The 8,853-nt window shown below is 37.0% G+C and overlaps 1 protein-coding gene and 1 pseudogene across 2 annotated transcripts in view; both read left to right on the forward strand.

Moving 5' to 3' along the window:
• The window catches only part of LOC146462344 (thrombospondin-type laminin G domain and EAR repeat-containing protein-like), a 45,060-nt gene that overhangs the window by 1,690 nt on the left and 34,517 nt on the right, over positions 1-8,853 (forward strand). The gene's annotated exons all lie outside the window — the stretch shown is intronic.
• On the forward strand, positions 404-4,761 carry LOC146462345 (uncharacterized; annotated as a pseudogene). The gene is made up of 4 exons (XR_014857178.1): positions 404-527; positions 1,973-2,062; positions 2,324-2,360; positions 3,442-4,761. The product of XR_014857178.1 is annotated as an uncharacterized LOC146462345 (transcript).

Raw genomic sequence — 8,853 nt, forward strand, 5'->3', positions numbered from 1 at the left:
AATGTTCTCAAGATCATAATACAGTAAGTTTCCGTGCAGATGCTCTTTGGGCTAGTCATGCAATCTCATAGGGGAGGATTGCATGACAAACCTGAAGACAAGATGCTATAACACAGTTGAAAGAGTTTTAGGGTGCGTTTGATTGACCCTATTTCAGAATAGAAATACATGCAATGATCACAATAACTCCCTCATAACAGGTTTGTTGAGTTACTGGAGTACAAAATGGCTCTTTTAATTTAAAAATAAATGAAAGTACATTAGCAAAAGTTTGCCGAAATGTCATCCCAAATTTATTTAAAAAGAGAAATCTCACAGCTATTCCCCTTTAATTCTTATTCCAGAATACAGTCAATGGAACGTAACGTTTGAGTGTGTTTACATGTAGTCGTTCCAGGAGTAACTATGACAACATCCGTTCTTTTAATAGTTATAATTTAGTAATTACATGTACTTTTCTTTTCATTTTTTAGGGAGAGAAAGGTGAAGTGGGGATGTAAGGAAAGGATGGGAATGCTTCCATGAAGGTATTTTTACTTTGCCTTTAATATTTAAAGGAAAAGTTTTAACGTTGATGGAATTCTTTATAATTTTACAGTAAACTGCCGTTGTTGTGATCTTCTCCTTCCAGTTCCTCTGAAAGTAAAACAGAGGAAAAATATTAATTAGCCTTGTTGGTTTTGAGCATTGCGCATACATGTATGACTTCACTTCCCAGGGGTTTCAGCTTGTCCCACCCTTTTTCCTCGCTCCTGGCCATTTGCGAATCGAATAATGGCAGTAAGGGAAAACCAAAAACTATGAAAAAGTAATCTGACTTACAGCGTGAATATTGAGATAAAAATTGCAATCCTGGTAACTATTTAGTAATCTATTTTCAAAATCTGAAGAGAAAAGGATAATTATGCAATAATTTCATTGTAGTAGCACTTTAAAGTTTATTGAGGCATTTGAAAATTACTGGTAGACCTAATTCCACAGTAAGTAGTGAAGAGGATAAGAAGTTGAACAAGAGTTCACGTTTTTTTTGGGCAATTTATGGCAAATAAAGAAGAACTTAGCCTATTACTGTCTTTAAAATGAAAGGGACCTACACAAAAGAGCCTGTATAGATGGTTGAAGGATTTCTCATGTTTACTCAACCATGAAAAGTAAAGCTAATGTCTTGTCTTATTTAACATTGTGCTCACTCCAGGCAAAGGTGGGTGGGTCAGGCAAATTTGGGGGTACTAAATGTTTCATCGCCATGTTGCTTTCAGGGGTATTACTCTGGTTCATTTTGCTCTCTGTGGTTTAATTATTTTTCTGCGTCTTATAAAGCTATGCAGGAATAGTTTTTGCTGTTTACAAATACAACTCCTCCAAAATATACAATCATGGTCCATGTGTAAGAACTTCACAGTTCTAACGATGAAACCATTAGGCTTTAAAACCAGGTTTGTCCAGTCAAATCACTGCTACCTAGTTTTAATAGCACTGGCCTTCGCTCATATTTGCATATGCAATATGTGATATGCGATTAAATAAACTTACTTACTTACGGTAATTACTTACATGGACTTACATACTTACTTATAAACTTTAAAGTAAAAACCCTAATGACTCAATAGTGCCATTGATAGATTAGCTCCCAGTAAAGAAAGATGAATGAATGCGAAAATAACCACTTTAACTGATCACAACATCTTTAAAAATGTGCACAAAACAAAGAATAAAGTGATCAGAACTCAAAGCAACTTCACCTTAACACAGTGTAGGCCAAGTGCAGGGAAACACATGTGAGCGAGTATCAAGTGGGTTCTTTTTGATTTCTAATTGGTTGACAAAGTGGCTCATTTTTTAACCAATCTCATATTACAGTAAAGTACAATAAAAGTAATTAAAAGCAATTGTCAACTACTTTTGACATTCAGCTGAAAATACAATAAATTGTAATCAATTTTATTGATAATTATTTTTTCTTTTTACTGAGGGCGAGAAAGGATCTCCTGGAGACAAAGGATCACAAGGAGAAAAAGGACAAACAGGACAGAAAGGAATGCCAGGAACATGTGATGCAAAGGTGGTGAAATGTTTACTCTTCTTTGTTCATCATTCAGTATATAAACAAGTGTAAGGAAAATTTAGTTGGCCTTTACTGTAATAATGTTTTCTTGCTTTGAGTATACTACTCTTTAACTTAATTGAAGCTTTAGGTAATATGCTGTTCGGTATAACAAGCCATTTTTTTCTGCTCAACTACATTAAAGCTTTAGCCATTTGCTGTTGATGATAATTATGTAGTATAACAAGCTATTTTTTTTTCGTACTTTTTGCATCTCAGGGTTCATCTTCCAGTAAATCAGCTTGCTGTGCAGCTGGTAAGAACATTTATCTCTTACATTACGTTTACAATCCTATTATAACTTTGAAAACTTTGGTGGCTCTCTCAGACCTTTTTACGCAGTTTCATTGTTCTTAAACATATCAAACAGTTGTTTTCACTTTGTTTTCTCTCTTGAAAAATTCTAGAACTTTACTTGTTGAAGCTTTATTCTGGATTTAATCAACGCTTCTTTATGATATTTTGACATTGGAATTCAGGTCAATTCCATTTCCCACTTCGGATTTCTTTTAGTTAGCTTTGATTTATAAATTTGGGAAACTGACTTGTTTCTAATAGGTTCGATTCCTGCTGCGAGAACTCAGATTTCTTTGTTCCGGGACTGCCTGTAACGGTCACTGACTCAATAATACGATATCCGCTGGGTTAACATAGGTCATGGAAAATCTGGAAAGTCGTGGTTTTTAATTTTTGGCCATGGAAAGTCATTTTGGACAAAAATTAAACAAAAGGGAACCAGGAAACACATTTTCACTCAGTAGAAATACCTTATTATAGGAAATGAACGCGAAATTTTAAAAATTCGCGTTAATTTTGTTAACGTTAATTTTCGCGTCTTTTATTAAGTGGTGCATTAATTTCCAAGAGCTTAATTTCCACTATTTTCGCACCAAATTCTCGATACACTTCAGAGCGTTAATTTCCTATAATAAGTTAAACACTGCCCTTTTTGACGCTGTAAAATTCAAACCCTTTATCATGGAAAACCTCAGTGCAAAGGTCATGGAAAGTCATGCGTTTTTAAAGCCCAAAAGAGTACGAATCCTAGATATCTTTCTCACGTATACCATCACATTAATTCCAGCATTACGCATACGTTTGACGCACTTCTGCAAATTTTATGCCTCGATATACATGTAGTTTTATTGGCCACAATCATATAATGCCACATTTTTACATTGTTACACTGAACAAAGGAGTCTTTCTCTGAATACATGTTCCTGAAACCAACAGAGGGAAGACAGGCGGCTTAATGAAGTGATGCAATTATTGCAATATAATGTAAAATCCCGGTTTTCACTAAAACTTAATGACACCACCTTTTCTTTCCTTTTAAGAATGCTACACAGGTTTTCACTTCTTTGAAAAACTTCAGGACCTACCAACCCGAGGAGCTGCAGATGTGGAACATTTCACCATTGATGGAAGTCTGTTTCTTGCTTTTGCCAACTACCATGGCGACATTAGAAAGTACAAGACAAGCTCCATGATCTACAAGATGGACGAATCAGCAGGAAAATTTATTTTGTACCAGAGCCTGCAAACTAGAGGCGCGCAAGGTCTTGAGTACTTTTTGATCGCTGGTAAACATTTCCTCGCTGTGGCCAATCATTACGATGGAACCCACCAACTGGACTCGGTTATTTACCAGTAGAATGGAAAGCTGTTTGTCGTCTTTCAGAGCTTATCTACAAAAGGAGCAAGCCACTTCACGTTTTTCAAGATAAATGGTGAAAAATACCTCGCAGTGGCAAACCACTATGATGGAAGAACCCACTCCACTAGATCAGTCATCTACAAATGGAGCAGCGGCAAGTTTAACAAGTTTCAGGAGATAGCAACTGAAGGTGCTTATGCATGTATGGCGTTTGTGATAAACAATGACACTTTCATCGCTTTTGCAAACCATTACAACTCCAAACAGAAGCGTTCTGTTCAGTCCACTGTGTTCAAGTGGTCAGGAGGACGCTTTGCTAAACAGCAGTCTCTTCAGACTTATGGAGCATTGGATGTGAAGTCCTTTAACATCAATGGTCACACATTCCTTGCCTTTGCCAATTATTACTCTGGAAGCAGCTACAACACCAACTCGTTCATTTACAAGTGGAATGGTGACAAATTCGTTTTGTTTCAGTCCATTTCTGCTCGTGGAGCCTTCGCTTGCCATCCATTTGTGATCAGCGGTCAAACGTACCTGGGTGTGGCCAATCACTACGATTCCAGTCAGAAACACAACACACAGTCAGTTGTGTACCAGGCCTCTGGAGCGCGGTTCATCAAGTACCAAGAGATTCCAACACACGGGGCGTACGATATGACGTCATTTGAGTACAAGGGTCATACTTACTTGGCAGTGGCAAACCATTACAGCCCGAGATACAACATAAACAGCGCCCTGTACAAGTGGGTGTAGAACCAAGAACGAAAGACATGGATCCAAGCTTAAAATAACTTATGATAAGCAGTAGAATGAAAGCTTTTTGGTTGCTGCCTTATAATACACAACAGGGAATTTGTTAATTTTGCAGAGCTTGAGTTTTTTTTTTAGTTTTTTGAAATTTTTTTCACTGAATTAGTTTCGGAAATAGTTGTGAATGGAACAATAAAGTAAATACATAGTATATTCTTGATAGACAATCGCATAAAGACCAAGGAATAGTGGATATATAAAGTCAGATTCGGTTTAGTGCTCGCCTAGTTTTGATGCAGAATTACTTTCTAGAATTAACAATAAAGCTGTGTTTGGATCATAAAACACTTGTCTGCTCTTTTGCGCCTGAATTTCCTGGAGGAAGCCTGTTCATGAGTTTGATTTATAATACTGTATAACAACAACAACAACAACAACAACAACAAGACTTTCTTATCCCGTGGTTAATAAATGTGAATTTAAAATGTTATAAAAATTGACACTGTTAAGAGAGTTTAAACGGACGTTTCGGCAATACTGCCTTCTTCAAGGTAGTTTTGTACCCTGAAGAAGGCAGTATTGCTGGGACGTCGGTTTACCGTCAATTTTATAATATTATAAATTCACGGGTTTGATTAAAGCACAAAACAAAACAAACAAACAAACAAACAAACACAACCAGCAGACTGTAAGGGATTTTGACCCGAACCAGAAGTCGCACAATTCAGAATTGCTACCTGCGCACAGGGTAAAAAAACATAAGATAATGTCAAATATTTGTCTTCGTTGCGGGCCGCGTTTTGGAGAAAAATAGCCTCGCTTGCAGACGAAATAAAATCAGATTCGGTTTAGTGTTTGTCTAATTTTGATGCAGAATTACTTGCTAGAATTACAATAAGGCTGTGCTTGGATCATAAAACACTTGTCTGCAGTTTATCACTTGAATTTTGCGTGGAAACTCTGTTCAAGACTTTGAGTGAACCGAAAACAAAAAATCAACCTTAAGTAAAAACACTACCCTGACTTGCTTCGGGTTAGACGATAAGAAAAGGGTAAAGAAACACAAGAAGATGTCAAATATTTCATCATTGTGCTTACGATTTGCGTCAGTTTTTGATTGGACTCTGTCATCGTTATGGGCTTCATGTTGCCGAAAAAAAGAGCCTCGCTCGAGGCCAAATTAAGATGGTTGCGAAAAAGGAGCACGGTAGGCGGGAAAATAGCGCAGCTTTTGGAATAATAGGGCGGATGACGGGAAAAATATTCATAACACAGCTCCCCATTTCCAAGGCGTGATGATGTAAAACGTAAATGACTGTTTCTTGGTTTGTTGCGTAGATTAACGATGCAGAAAACGGCCCACATTTTTGAAATTACACAGTGGTAAAGGGAACAAAAAAGTGAGAAACCGATATATAGTCTCAGAGCAAAATTGGACCGCGAAAATTCTCGCCTCTTGGATTCTTTACTATCACCTCTATCAAAGTTATTTGGCGTTCGGAACTGAATCCTGATAAATCGTATGTGGCCATGCATTTTAAGGTTATGTAATTGTCTAGCTGCCCGAGATTGACAAGATTGTAGTTTACTGAATACAGTAAAATCGTGAGTCGTTTTGACGATCTTTTTTTCTTGTAGATTCTGAGCGATATAGAACCCGTTCACTTTGATTCTGACCTCCTGAATCTTAAACTTACAAAACAGAAGACGGGAAAATATCGCTGCTTGACTAACGTGACACCAACCTTTTCTTCTTAAGAACATAGCGAAGAGTAGCCAAGTTGAAACCAGGAATTAAGAAAATTCAGCTGTCACGCTAGCTAGTCACGCAAGAACAATTTGTCGTAACCGAAAGTCGTTCACCATTCATTACTACGGGTGGGGTGGGTTAGACGATGTTCCCTGGGATCGAGTTTGCTCAGTACCGCGCTCCAGACAGATCAGTGCTCCCACACACGTACACGTTGAAATGCTTCGGTCAAGTTTTAAAATCTTTGTAAGGGGTTACTGTCCTTTTTAATCGTTAACTCTGCGGCTAAAATATTTATGGAAAGCTTGCGAAGATTTTAGTTATCTTCGTGTATCCGGATGCAGCGTAAGGACCCTTCTCTGAAAAACATCAGTTTTCTTGTTCATTTAGTTTCACCAAAAAGTGTCTCAAACCTCTGCTATTATTTTCCAAATCACACGTTAGTAACTGGGTACGAGTAAGCTGGCGATGCCAGAAGGCGAAGAAGTTACTTCATTGAGAATGATGTGTGATTCTTTCAGCCAGTTACACAGGCATTCTCGGAAAATGAAATCCGAGTCCTACCAACTGGAGTCGAAACTATAACCCTCCGATTACTGGTTCGGATGCTCTACCCCTTAGCTACGGGAGACTCGTGGGAACTAAGGCCATTAAACCAGGTTCATGGGACAAACATCCTGCATAGCTCTGATTTGAATGTCGATGTGTGGCATATATATGCACAATGGGATAAATGTGATGGTATATTTTAAGTCTGATGAATACATGAGAATGATGTATGATGGGTGATTCAATCAGTGACACAGGTATACTTAGGAAAAGAAAATCCGAGTTCTGCCAACAGGAGTCGAACCAATCACCTTTGGATTACTTGTTCGGAATTACTACTTTGTCCTTTATTTTAAATTCGAATATTTTTAATAAACTTTGAACAGTTAAAATTCCCATTAAACCAGAAACAATTAATTTTATTTGGCTTCTGTTTTAATTACGGCGTAAATGGTGTTTGAAACAACTGAGTCTGAAAGTCTTCTATAGTACAGCAGCCTGACTAGAGAGAGCCGGCAAATATCCAGTCACGAGAATTTAGGAATGATTGATCTGTCCCCATCCCAATTCGTTAACAGGACATTAAAATGATCCTTATCAAAATACACCTGATATGTTTCAATTTTTATCTTTAAAGGAAACTCTAATGTTTCAGAGTTTTATCTACGGAGTGCTGCATAAGCGTTTTAGATACCATTAGAATTATTATTAGAACTATCAAAATTCTACTTGGAAAACATACTGGAGTGAGCTTTGGACACATCACGAAAGAGAAAAAAAATTGGCATGAATATCATTGTGTGTCAGACGTCTTGCATGAGTGCCTCAAATATCAGTTTAAAGCATGACAAAATAACTGAGAGAAAATATCAGTTTCCTAGGAACTGGTGTTTTTGTGCAGATAGTTAAGGCGAAAATAGCCATTTTTTAGCCAAAGTGCATCTGTTTCTTGCTCGTCAGAAGTGGCACACAAATATGACGTCAACAGTTATCATATCAGACAATTTTGTTTTGACAGTGGTAAATAAGCATAGCAAAATGACTCAAACATCGTGAACAAAAGGTATTCTGTCTCGTATTTTCGTGTTCCTAAAATGATGAAAACAAAATAAAGGTTAAGAGCAACACTTTTTTAACTTTACACGACCTTTTTTTTTTATCTCTGAGTTCCTGTGTGAAAATGTTACGCTCGTTTTTCTTGTTGGCTTTGGCCGTTGCATTCCCATACAAATTTTTATAATTCAACGGTTATCTTATATTTAGCTTATTTGGCTGCCTGTACTCTTGAGCGACACCAAACTTTCCTCAGTCAAATCACTATAGTTGGACGCTGTCGTAAGCGATCACCTCTCGTAGGCGACCGCCACCACCTTTTTGCAATTTTCGATGCTTCTTTTTCCGAACCAGTGTTTATTATTTAGTGTAGACGAGTTAAAAATAGTAATAGTTAAAGTTTGTTTTGACACATAACACCACCAAGTTATATTCGTTTCATCAACTGGTGATAGCTAAAACATTTCTTGACATAATTTAATAAAAGAGTTATTTCATGTTCATTTGCACATTAATAAATTGGGAGTTTCAAAGAAGTCAAAGAAGTCATTCCTTCAAATGCTTGAATTTTTCAGAATCCAAATCACCGCTTAACAAACAAACAAATGAACCCACAGTTGGTAACCCATTGTAAAAAACTGTCATGGTATTTTTCGTAAGTAATAAAGGTTTGGTTATTAGGTCCAGGAATGCAACTCTGTTGGTACCAGCCAAAGCGCGGTGCCTACCTACGCTTGGTGACCGAGCCTTTCAGTCAGCTGCTCCGAAACTATGGAACAGTCTTTCGGCGGAGATCAGGAACATTCAGATGCTCACACCTTTTAAACAAGCTATTAAAACATACTTTTTCAAGATAGCTTTTAATTGATTTACTTATACAATTTTATGATGGCTTTTAACCGATTTATTAATTTGATCTTATTGCTGTTATATGCGCATATGAAAATATTTCTATTGTATATGCGCAATATAAGTTTTATATTTATT

The sequence above is a fragment of the Pavona decussata genome, unplaced genomic scaffold (genome assembly GCF_977016875.1).
Source record: "Pavona decussata unplaced genomic scaffold, jaPavDecu1.1 SCAFFOLD_190, whole genome shotgun sequence".
In the NCBI taxonomy this organism is placed as follows: domain Eukaryota; kingdom Metazoa; phylum Cnidaria; class Anthozoa; order Scleractinia; family Agariciidae; genus Pavona; species Pavona decussata.